The sequence below is a fragment of the Zootoca vivipara genome, chromosome 10, assembly GCF_965207765.1.
Source record: "Zootoca vivipara chromosome 10, rZooViv2.hap1.1, whole genome shotgun sequence".
In the NCBI taxonomy this organism is placed as follows: Eukaryota; Metazoa; Chordata; class Lepidosauria; order Squamata; family Lacertidae; genus Zootoca; species Zootoca vivipara.
In genome coordinates, this window is record NC_142593.1 from 2,156,229 (window position 1) to 2,169,515 (window position 13,287).

Sequence of the window (13,287 nt, forward strand, 5' to 3'; positions counted from 1 at the left end):
GCAACCCAGAGCCAGCCTGGTAGCACAGTTGGCTCTGGCTGGCTTCAGGAGCTGCTCGCTGCTGTGGTGCCCACCATCTTGCCTCGCTGGAAGTCCCCATATGATGTGTTTTGTGCCGTTGAACCAATTACACAACATTCATTCCCTACTAATTGCTCTACAACACTTAAAATATACCGTAGATCTGGGGACATTAAATGAAATCCAGGGACATTCTGGGGGTGGATTTTGTCCGGGGACAGATTTGTAAATCCGGGGACTGTACCCGGGAAACGGGGACATCTGGTAACCATAGTCTAGGTCATTGTGCACTTGCGTGAAATAACGAGAAATGGAAACACCCTGTTTTGCTCCCGCCCCACCCTTTTAGTGATGTCTCTTATGATGTTTGTGGGTCACTTCTGGGTTCGGCACTGTGTGTGTGCACAATTGTGCACATATCTGTCATGCCTAAAATGGGGGTTGCATGTACGGGACAAATGGCATCCCATATTTAATTGGTATGGGACACAGCATTTTATTTTCAAACACGGGACAATTCTTTATTAGAAGGGATGGGTGGCAGCCCTAAAGTCGGCATCATTTTCACCCTTCCGGTATCACCTTTTCCCCAGAGTTGTTTTAACAATTAAACACTTTTCTTTGGGGAACACCAGGAATTGTAACTTCGTAAGCGAAATAGGTCTCTCCTAACAACTCTAAGCACCATCAGGGCCGTGCTAGGTCCCTCCAGCGCCCCCCTCCAGAGCCTCTCCAAGGGCCCAGGAGTGCCAAGCGGACCACGGCAGCAGCGGGAGGCCACCTTTGAGGACTCCGTGCTGCGCCTCCTTCTCATTTCCCCAGCGCTGGGTTCCGCTCAGTCAAGCTTCGCCACCAGCGCGTGCACCGCGGGACCAGCAAGAGCTGCTTGGGCGCTGTGCACATGCTGGTGGCGAAGCTCAACTGAGCGGAACCCAGCGCTGGGGAAACGAGAAGGAGGCTAGGACGGGCCTGAGCACCATTAACAGGAATTCTAGGATTCCCTGGGGGGGGAGTCCTGGCTGCTTACAGTGTTATGACGCTGCTTTAAAAGTATGGCCTCTAATTCTTGCATTGGTTTTAAACTTCTGCACTCTGGGCTCCTGCACGCTCACCTTTCCCCCTGTGCTTTCTCGGCACATGTCCGAGTGCTACCCCTCCCCCCGCTGCTTTCCCCAGGAAGCATACGCATGCTGCTTATTGATTTTGATAATATTTTGGTAAATGTGCTAATTTCTCTTTTGACAATAAGCTACTTCCCTCTTGATATGATAACTCTCTCTGTGCATTAGCTCTTAGGATGCCCAAGGCGGGGCATGTCTCCACGTCAAAAGAATCCTAGATTTAGTGTGGGGTTGCATGTGGGAACTGCTTGTGTACCAACAGCACACTTTGTCACCCCGCATCAGATAATTACGGTAGTCATTCTAGCCCAGTATTGTAGATAATGGCTGGAAGCAGCATTTTGTGGGTGGCATCCTTCCCAGCCCTAACTGGGAATTGAGCATGGCAAGGATGTTCCAAATCTCTGCTGTATATATAAAGTTATATATAAAGTTATTTCCCCAAACTAAAAAGGCCAGCCATGAGGCAGAAAATCTTACAAGCATCTTTCCCCTTCCTAGGAAAAATGTTAACAATAACAAATTAAACAACTTGGTCTCCTTTTGTGACATACAAAACCAGCTGCCTTAGGTGGACACTTCCCTCTGCCTCATGGCAGGCCTAGCTCTGCCCAAGTCTGGCCGTTAAAGCAGACCCATTCCAGGCCTATTGCAGGCCTTCTTATGCAGGCTTATTCAGGTGTCAACGCCATGGAGTTGGATAGAAATTAACGCCTGAGTCAACGTGTAGGATGTGTCGGTGCCTTTTCCCTTATGCCGTTCTCCTCAGCTTCACTTGCCACAAGTGCTACAACTACCTCCAATTCCAACCTCCTCTTTTATTACTCTGTAGCAGCTCCTGAGGGTGAATGTAATGTGGACATTTTAAAGTGGGGTTGATCAGAACAAATGTTCACAGGTCATTTCCTTGTACCCCAGAACAGGTGAAACAAGTCACCATTGCAGGACTGGCAGCCAGTGCAACAGATATGCTCTATGCTTATGATATTGTCTTCTCTTGTTAATTATGCTGCTTTAAATGTACATTTTATATTTGACTTCCTTTAGTAATGTCTTCCTTTGAAATGTTTTAAGATTCTTTTTTTGGTTAACTTTGCTGCATTAAATGTGCATTCTGTAGCTGACCTCCTTTGCAATGGTTTATTTTGAAATCTTTAATATAACATTTTATTTTCCTATTAATGTTGCTTTGAATGTATATTTGACTTTATTCAGTCATGTTTTATTCTACATGGTTTTATTTGCTGTTTTAGTGTGTTGTAAACCGCTTTGAGATTTTTTCCTTAAAAATATAAAGCAGTAAAGAAATGGAATGAATAGTAATAGTAAAAAAATATCAGAACATTCCCGTTTTTGTTAACTCAGAAGCAAAGACTGTTCCCACAAGGATAAGTGAATAAACAACCCAATGTATGTGATGAAAACAATTATAGATCATATGCAACACAATCTACTTTTTTCTACCTGGCCTCCTGGCCAGATTTTGCCTTCATGAGCTCACCAGCAGGGATTGTGATCAGATAAAACCAAGGACACAATATGCTCTGATGCATTTATAGGCAAGGTCTTGAAATATTTCTGAAATGTAGCATGAGGGAATTCCATAATCGAGACAGTCACCCCAAGCACCTCTCTCATACTCATATCTCTCTCCTCTCCTGCCTCTGTTGTGTTTATTTGTCATTATTTTTAGTTGCATACATTAACATTTGTTCATATTTGCTGTTTTGCAGGTCCACTATACGAAATACCTTGGGTTTTCACTCATTTCTGTTTAAATGCTGCAGCCTTTGTAATGTCATGATGGATGGAAAATGTTGGTCTGCGGATGGAATCTCTGTGCAGAGACCTAGCAGTTCGAAAGCACGTCAAAATGCAAGTAGATAAATAGGAACCGCTCTGGTGGGAAGGTAAACGGCGTTTCCATGTGCTGCTCTGGTTTGCCAGAAGCGGCTTTGGCATGCTGGCCACATGACCTGGAAGCTATACGCCGGCTCCCTTGGCCAATAATGCGAGATGAGCGTGCAACCCCAGAGTCGGTCACGACTGGACCTAATGGTCAGGGGTCCCTTTACCTTTACCTTACCACCATTTAATTTCTCTAGCTAAGAGCTGGAATTCTCAATAACTTTTGTATGTATTTTTGTTTTGTTTTGTTATTCTGACATTTTCTTTTTCTGATTTTCCTCTTAATTTTTATTACACTCTAGTTTTGAGCAGCTAATTAAGGGTGTGTAAAAGTACCGAGGCATTCCTAGTTAGCAAGTTCCTCTTACTTTTGAGCCAGCAGCACCTGTGTGTACTGTTTATTTATTATTACATTAATATCCTATATCTCATCCAAGGAGAATGTGAATAAATTGGCATTGATTCAAAGTGTTTGAATTTATTTTATCAAAAATATAAGTGGGTTTACTATATCCTGGATACTGTTTATTTATGATCACTGGAATTTTTGAACTAGTCACAAAGTGTTTCCCAATGACTGACCTGTTGTCTGGAACTACCTCCTGAACCTATTAAAAAATGTATGTTTCTAAGCAGCTAAAGGCTTCTAAATAGACCAGGCATGTCCAACAACTTGAACCCTAAAAAAAGCTCAACAACCTCACGGCCCTTTACTTCATCAAATCTGGCTGTCTTAGGAAAAAGTTTGGACACCACTGAAATAGACAATGGAACTTGGGATTGTCCAACATCTGGATGTAGCCAAAGAGATCTTTGTTTCCTCAAAACACAACTCAACCTTGCACAGTTTACAGTATATAAGCTCCTCTATGACTTCAGTTACAGCAAGGGGCTCATTCCAGGTCCAGAGTGCTGCTGACACAGCTGAGCAGAGTGCAGTATGACAGATGACAAGGACGTAAAATTACTGGATCGGAGCAATCAATTTCCTTCTAATGCTCTAAGCCGGGACAGTGAACCCAGAGATGCTCCACTTTCTCTCCCTCTCAGACATTTACTATGCCTGAGATTTATTTGTTCCTCTATTTGTAACTGGCTCAAAAGCTTCTGTGTATAGTTTTATAGTTTTGTTCTTTTTGTACAATGTTGGACACCCCACATAAAAGATGAGATGCAATAGCTGGACTCCACTGTAATATGGTGTCAATGTGGAATACAATACTTAAAGGAAGTGTTGTCTCAAGTGGTCTGGTTTGATGCTTCCACTTCCACAGCCAAGAAATCTACTTCTAAAATGTTTTTTTTTTTAATGATGGAGTCGCACAGTTGACCTCTGAGAAGAATGAAATTGTGCACCTTTTTATTTGTCATTTTACAAGTGTTATCAGTTCATTTCTTTGAAAAACCTTCACTTGCAGATTGGGAAATGGAAAGAAGATATTGACAGATTTTAGCAGCCTTCAATCTGTATTGCCTTTTGTTTTGTTTTTTTAACAGTGTATCAATGTATGAATGGCATAGATCATAATGGATAATTTTTGCTAATCCTTTTATTTATGCTTTTGGGCTTTTTATGCAGTCAGTTACAACTCTCTCTAAATTGCCAGCAGTCTTTGATTTGTTTACACAAGGAAGTTATTAATCCAAGAAGACAGAAACAAATTGAAAGGAAGGAAAATTACGGTACCTTGGGTAGTAATTAGATGCTTACCTTTGTTTCGCCTGATAAATGGCCATGTAAACAATAGCATGGCCATTTGTGGGATTTGCAGAGGTGGATGGAGTTAATAATCATAATTAGCACTTACAAAGCACTTTAGACTGTTCATAGTGCTTCACATTCATTATCTCGATCTGAATTCACTGCAAGCATATAGTGACCTGAATGTGACCTGAGACAAAGAGCAAGACTTTTTGGAGAATGCTGATTTAAAATAATCTTGAATCTATAGCCACAATTGTGGTAGTGGTGAGAGGATTAATGCTGATTATTTCTAATAGGCAGGAATGTGGGAGGTGGGGAGGGATCCTCCTGCATTGGGGGGAAGCATCTCAAAAGAGTGGAGAGCTGGAGGTTATCGCTTACTCCTTAAAGACTTCCCACTTCCCTCCAGTATCCGCTGGTCGTGTGCTAGTGCCAGAAGCAAAATCCATTTAACAGTTTTGGTACTGTTAGGTCATGAGAGAGAAATTTGATTGAGGATGGGTACCATTTAAAGATGAGACCCCATTTACTTATGAAACCTGCATGGGGTTCAGAGTCTAGCTCCTGAGTGCACCTAAAATAGCTTTGCAAATGTCAGCCACAGAATCTTGTTGGTTTTTATTATTGTTAATCATTACTTTTTTATTGGATTTCTTACCTGCCCTTCACCATAAGTTCCCAGGACGGGTTTGCAACATGGGGTTCAACCCCTTACCCCCAAACAAGATGCCCTATGTCTAAATATCCCCAGCTGACACCTTACCAGTTATTTACTGGGATTTATCTTTTGTTAGTGGTGTTTGTAATTGTATTAGAGCAGAGGAAAGGGTTTTGACAGACAGCTAAATCTGGGTAGCTGTTTTTTGGCTTTTAATTGTTGATTGTTTTATTGTATTTTCAGTGTTAGTTGCCTTGAGGACTGCTTTGGTACGTGGAAAGGTGGGATATGAATAAATTTGCGATCTATGATGCTGAAAACCTGCTTCCACATAATGTCACCACCCACATGTCTACTGAAAAGAGATGGGTTTCTTTAACTGACTATACTATCTGCTGCCACAATGCAGACTTGGAGAATGGTTCAAGTGGCTTGTGACTGTTTTACACATGAAAAGTATTATATATGTTAGTATATATACTTACATGTAAGTACATATACTCAAAGACATTCAATATATCACTTGCAGAATTAAGAGACTTTATGGAAAACACATCTGCATTCCTTCGGAGCTCAGCTGCAGCCAAGACTTAGCCCTAAAATGGAAATCAATGGAGTAGATTAGTTTTAACAGTTTGCAGAGGACAGAGTGCATCTGAGCATGTGCAGAGTACCTTCTGCTCACCATGGTGTCACCACAGTTAATCTCTGTATATTTGAGATTTAGAGAAGGTCTTCTGGACCATGACTTCATGCAGACTCTGTTGTGACGTGGGGGTTCATGATTTCAGTAAGCATTACTGGTCTGACATACCGGTAGTATGCTGGAGACAGTTTCTCTGGTAACTTCTTTATTAAGGCAAACAAGACTCAGCTCTGAGGAGAGAGAAGCCACATGTATAGGGATGGGGAACTTGCTTAAAAGGGATACATTTTGGAGGGAACAATATCAAGCAATCACAGTGCTGCCTTTTGGTGGAAACCAATAGGACTGAGGATCCAAATACAGTAGTTTAGATGAACCAATAGTAGCTGTTCCTTCTGGAACCGAAAGCAATTACTTTACCCTAATGCGAATACAGACAATAGTAATACAGATATAATATCATTTGAATCAATACACAACAGACCCTATGATTCCTGCTCCTCATTCTAGAAATTAAATATCATAGCACTTTAAAACTGGACAGATGTGCTAATTTGCTTGACATTTAGTGTATTCTCATTCCAGACACAGATCTTGAGAGGCACCTTTGTCTTTTTATGACGTCGGCCCCCTATTTATACTTTCCTGATCCTTAGCTATCTGGCCGCTTACTTACTGTTTCACTGGGTAGGTTTAATTACTCCATAATCCAAGGGTCAAGAGCTACAGAGAGCTCAGAGAGAAGAGCATCTAAACATTAGTCCTGCATTTCCCCCTTTTACATACCGGTAAATGCTGTGAGCTCTCTAAGCAATTCCATGTCTGCGCTAGGCCTGGATTCTTATTGTTTAGTAACTTCTATTTTCTCTCCTCCCCCTTCTTTTGACAGAGCTAATTCGTTTTTCTATAAATTAAAATCCCCTTGCAACAGGCAGTACTTAAGTGCTACAAAATGGCAGTATTTTTCTATTGGTACATGGTCAGTTCTACAGTATTTGTCTGCTGTTGCCATTTACTCATCTGGTTGATCCTTTATTTTATTGTCTGGGTTCCTTCATAATCCATATTGTGGACTTTTCAAACCACTTGTTATCACCTTTTCAGTCAGCATTTGAGAGCCATTGTGTCGTTTAAACCTTTCTAATCACAGGATTAGAGGTTTAAAAGCCAAATAAGTTCTAGAACAGCTATTTTACTGAAATACTGTACAGCGTTCTCAACCCTTTATTGGAACACCCTTCCCCCCAAATCTGAAGTATTTTACAGCATGCTATTTTTCTCACCAGTTAAGAGATTTGCATATCTGATTAGTGTATTTTTTTGCCTGCTGTGATCCCATTTTTGTGGCTGCAGGACCGTACTCTTGGTAACAGTGCAAGTGGCTCATCCTAGTCCTTAAGCATAGAATCATAGAGTTGGAAGAGACAAGGGCCATCCAGTCCAACTCCCTGCCAAGCAGCAAACACCATCAAAGCATTCCTGACAGATGGCTGTCAAGCCTCCGCTTAAAGACCTCCAAAGAAGGAGACTCCACCACACTCCTTGGCAGCAAATACCACTGTCGAACAGCTCTTACTGTCAGGAAGGTCTTCCTAATGTTTAGTTGGAATCTTCTTTCTTGTAGTTTGAATCCATTGCTCCATGTCCACTTCTCTGGAGCAGCAGAAAACAACCTTTCTCCCTCTATATGGCATCCTTTTATATTTTTGAACATGGCTATCATATCACCCCTTAACCTTCTCTTCTCCAGGCTAAACATACCCAGCTCCCTAAGCCATTCCTCATAAGGCATCATTTCCAGGCCTTTGACCATTTTGGTTGCCCTCCTCTGGACATGTTCCAGCTTGTCAGTATCCTCCAGATTAGTCTGACATGACTTATTTTTCAGAAACCCATGCTGACTTTTAGTGATCACAGTGTTCCTTTCTAGGTGCTCACAGACCGTTTGCTTAATGATCTGCTCTAGAAGCATTTGCCGTGGCTTAGCTGTTGCTGTGTATATCATCTTATTCCTACTTGTAGGAGGGCAGTCATAATTTACCATCCAGAGAATCATTTCAGAAAGTATATCCAAAAGGGCTGTAAGAAGGCCTTGATATCCAGTCTGACCCATGTGAGTTGCCTGCAGCGCTATTTCCATTCGACTTCAATTCAGCTTCTGACAAAAACTTACGTCATCCAGCTCGCTAGCAGAATGTTATGCAATTAATTATGTTGTCATTATGTTATTCCACACAATTCATTTCAGTACAAAGGAAATGCAGAGCAGATTGCAGGGGAATGTCATCATTTACATGTTGCTTTATAAATGGAGAACAACAGCAGCAAAAACTAAATTCTTTGAGACTTTATTATTTAAAATATAAAGTGGTAGAGAAACGAAATAAAAAAAGAGAATAGTAATAATAATAACAGTTTTAATACTGTAGCCAAAACTAGCATCAGGGCAAATTGTATTGTTGTTGAACTCAGTTTGCCTTGCTATCTGCTCTTTTATGTCTATATTCTCTGCTGGACTCTAATTTCTAAACAAATAAATAACATTTATTTGCATTGCAGTTATTTATACTCATCCTTTCGTGATACAAATCCTTCCCTTTAAAATAATAATAATAATATTTATTTATTTTCAAACATTTCAACACAAAAACAAAAGAAAAATAAAACATAATCAAAAAAAGAAAAAAACATATCAATTCTTACATTAACTTGACATTGTGGACTTCCTCAATTCCCCCCACATTGGGTCCATTTATTAAATCTAAATTAAGCAATTTTTCTTTATCACCTTAAATCATTCTAACACCATTTTTCCATTATTTCACAACCAATTCTTTTTTAAAAAATAATTTTTATTCATTTTCCAAATACAACATTACAAAAGCAAAAATACACACACCAAAAACAAAAAATAATAGTAAAAAGAAAAACAAAACAAAAAGAAAGCATAAAAAAGAAAAACATCATTTGTTACATTTTACTTAACATTGTTGACTTCCTCGATTCCCCTCTCACTGGGTCCATTTTAGAATTCCATTGAGGCAGTTTCCATCCTATATCCTAACACAAATGCATAGCTCAATTAATGACAGAGGTTGTCTTCCTTGAAGCTGTCTTGAATCTGTTGGGAAGAAAGTAAACTGTCTTTGGGAAAAGGGTATATTTTTAACATTTGCTACTAGTTCAGTAGTCAATCGCAGACAAGTGCCAGGCCTTAAATAGCAGCTACATCTTTCATGGGATTTTTCAGAATTATAAAAATAGCACAAAAATACTTGACACTTACTGAAAGGCAAAAAATAGGATTTTTTATTATTGTTGTTGAATGCAGTAGCCCGAAACCAAGCTTTCATTTCTAACTGCATCGGTTATAACTGCAAAGTTTCAGTTACCAGAAGTAGGATTAAAATATTACTTTCATTAATCATGAAAAAAACCAGACACAACAATCATGTTCACAATTCCCACATTCTTCCTCCTGTGAGATTGCTGTTAAAGAGCTGTAGGAAATATTCTATGTTGCCATCAAGCTCTTTGGCACATTACTGCTAACATTCAGTGCCTTTCCATCAAACTGCTGGTGGTATTTTCTACTCACAGAGAAGATAAAAAGGGGTTTGGGGAGGAGAAGGGCACTCAGATGTGTGTACAGACCTCTCCACTTGCATATGTTCATCTGTGTGTACTTGACACTGCTGTTTGTGGCCAGAGACCCAGTCTGAAGGCTCACATTGCTGTCAAAGGATCCAGAAGGTCCTGATCTTGCCACGTTGAGCCCCATGTGCTATCATCAATACATATTGAGACAACTTAGCAGAAAGGTCTTATTTTATATTTTATCTGTATATAAAAATGTAAACTGGCCATGTTCGTTAGTATCCACGTTTCACCAAAACCGCTTGACCGATTGTGTCCAAATTTTGACATAATGCTGCATGCGAATATGAGACCAACCCCGTACCGTTTTCAAAGACAGATGTCACACCTGTGCCAGGTAAAAAAACCCAAACCCTGTGTTTCAAAACACACCACTCAGACAAAAATGCATTCTGGGAAAAGAACCTCTGTTTCCTGCACTATATGAATCCATGCTAAATTTGATCTTATGTTAAAGGTAATTAATAAGTTACTTTCTGAAGAATTTTACTTACCAAAATGCCCTGGAGATCCCCCCCCCAAAAGCACAACATGGGGAAGAAGATTTTACAGTCTTTTCAGTTACACAAGTTATACATTTTGGTTTGGGTGTGTTACTCTGTGACCTGTAAACCTTTTACAAGATCTCTTTTCTGTAGATATAGAATGATGTTGGTGTTTCTGTGTCCAAGTCTCCAGTGCCACAGGCTTATGTCTGCGTCATCCTCTGGCTGGAGTGAGACACTTTTGAAGACTGGTGCTCTGAAAGATCAACCTCATATACGCCATTAATTAATTTTGCTTGAATATACACTTCACCATCTTTAGTCACATTGCATTCTCCATTTCCAAATGTAATCTGGAAAGCTTTCTTGTCCAAAGTGGACACACTGAGCAAATTGCAATTCAGTTCTGGTGCATACAGAACTCCAGACACTTTAGTCTCAAGAGATTCATTGTTTACATTGAATTTTAGGTTCAAGGATCCTGCACCTATTGCCTTAATAACATTTCCATCTTTCACCATCTTTCAGATCTTTCACCATCATTTATCTCATTAAAACAGTCTTTTTCTAAGCAGAAATTTGAAGAAGCTCCAATCTCCAAAATCCACTTATTATTACTTCCGGTCTCCCGCCATGAGAGAGACGTCCCCCCCCCCCCAAGAGCCCCAGATCGAGCATTCTGGGGACATGGGTACTCAGCTACACCGTTTTTCGGTCTCCTCCACCCCCGGTAGCCCTAATAAGGGCGCTGAGAGGGAGTGGAGTGGAGGCGGAGGGCTTGAGTTAAACTGCTACCCTTGCAACGGGAAGCTCCATGCCAGCAGCCTGGAGCGGTGGATTCTTCCAAATTAGTTGGATTTGAGAACATTGGACACCGTAAGTAAAGAAAAAGACTTTGAAATAATTTCCAATTGGATACAGGAGGAGATTTAAAGAGGAAGTCGATCCCTCCCATTGAGTGAATCGAGACGCAGTTAATTTGCCCAAAGCCAGAAAGACTAACAGGAAGCATTCAATTATCAAAAATTGGAGCTAAAACCTTCCCCCTAAGGCAGGGTAAAGGGGAGAAGGATTCAATTTAGCAAAACCCCTGTAAATATCTTTATTCTGGACTGAGGAAAGTCCCCCTGAGAGCTGGAGTCGGGTCCCTGGAGGGATGAGCGAGCCGCCATTGTGACATCATAATAGAAAGGAATTTGCTTGCCTCTTTGAGGCTGGAAACTGTCAGCAGTGAGGAGAGCACAAAATATAAGGCTGTGTAGATGAAGTTGGACAATGCTCTTTTCATAAATGGACACAAGATTTTTAAGATATGAAGAATTAAAAATGAGAGTTTGTAACCAGATCAGACATAACTTTTGTTTCCGAACTTTGGAAATAAGAACTACACCGTTTTCTGTCTAGTAATCTCTGCTTTCCCAGGAAATTTGAGATGAGCAGGATATCAGTAGACACAACATCTTCTGACTTGGACCTTCAAAAACAACTTCTGGAACTTATTGAAGATTTAAGATGTGACGTCTATCAGAACACAATACAGATTGCAAAAATGAAAAAAATAATTCAAAACTGTGTGGAAAATGAAGGATTATTCCCAACTGAGAATTTAGACAAGAAAGACGACAATGCAGAATTAAAAGAAGAAAAGGAAGCTGAAGGGAACATTGTTCCCCCAGTGAGAGGGGGGGAAACAAGATTCCTGTTGGACTCCAAGAGCTTTTAAAGAAGAACCAGTATGGAATAATGCCCTCCCAGTGAGAGAGGGAGGGCGGAATCCATACTGGAGCCACAGTTTGAGGGAAAGAAAAATTGTGAAAGGGCTAAAAAGTGGGAAAGCAGTTGCGTGGTGTTTTGTAACATTTAAAGAATTGGGGAGGCAGCAGGGGAGGACCAAGGAAGAAGGGTGGATAGGAAGAGACAAGGTGGGAGTAGGGTGAGGAGCAATAAGGGATGTTATTTTTTATTGCTTTAGATGGTCCGAAACTGGAATGACCTATGGAACTCACTGAATCATCTGGGAGACCCTGAATCCAGGGGAAGGGGGGATGATTTAGTTTTAAGTGATTAAATGATATTATGTTAGAAAAATTAATATTTGAATTCATGGAAAGTTTTTGGGAATACATTTTAGGCTAAGGGGAGAAATAAAAGATAAAGGACGGGAAATATTTTTTTTATTTGGATTGATTGATTAATTATTGGTGGAGGATAATGGACGTTTTTCAGAATAGAATAGTTGAGAGATAATGATAAAATGTGTTAGAATGATTTAAGATACAAAACGAAAATTGCTTAATTGAGATTTTAAAATGGACCCAGTGGGGAGGGGGGAATTGAGGAAGTCAACAATGTTAAGTAAAAAAATGTAAGAACTGTTATGTTTTTCTTTTTATGTTTTCTTTTTCTTTTATGTTTTTCTTTTTGTGACTTTATTTTTGTGAATATTGGAAAATGAATAAAAATTATTTGGAAAAAAACCCCACTTATTACGTTTATTTTCACGACTCTGGACAGCTAAATTCCTTTATTGCAGTAGCAAGATGCGTTCAGATTTCACCTTCTTTTCCCCTTTTGGCTGAAAGGGGGTGGGGTTTCTTTGCCTTTGGAGCTCTACAATTCTTAGCTACCGGTATGTGATCTTCTTTGTTGCAATTAAAGCAAATTACTTTCTTGGGCATTTCTTTGGACTTTGTAAATTGCCCTGGATGCATAATTACTGTCCTTTCTCCTAGGATTCCTTTCTGGAGACTCAAGGCATTCTCTGCATTCCTCTATTAAATTACTGGTTAACTTTTTAAAAGTTAGATCTTTTGTATGACCCATCAGACTCTTAAATGAAGTAAACGTTGGTCCTAGGGACGCTAGCAAAAATGTAACTTTTGTCACTTCATCAAAAGCCTTGGGGGCAAGAGCAACCTTTTGAATAATCTCAGAAAAATTCTTAATATGCTCTGTGAATTCTTCTCTAGAATTCATCTTCAATTTGAGTAACCTATCCAACAGGGAGTTCTCTGTAGATTCTCCATAAATGCACTCAATGTCCTTTAAGATCTGAGATGCATCATCTTCAATAATTATTAATGATA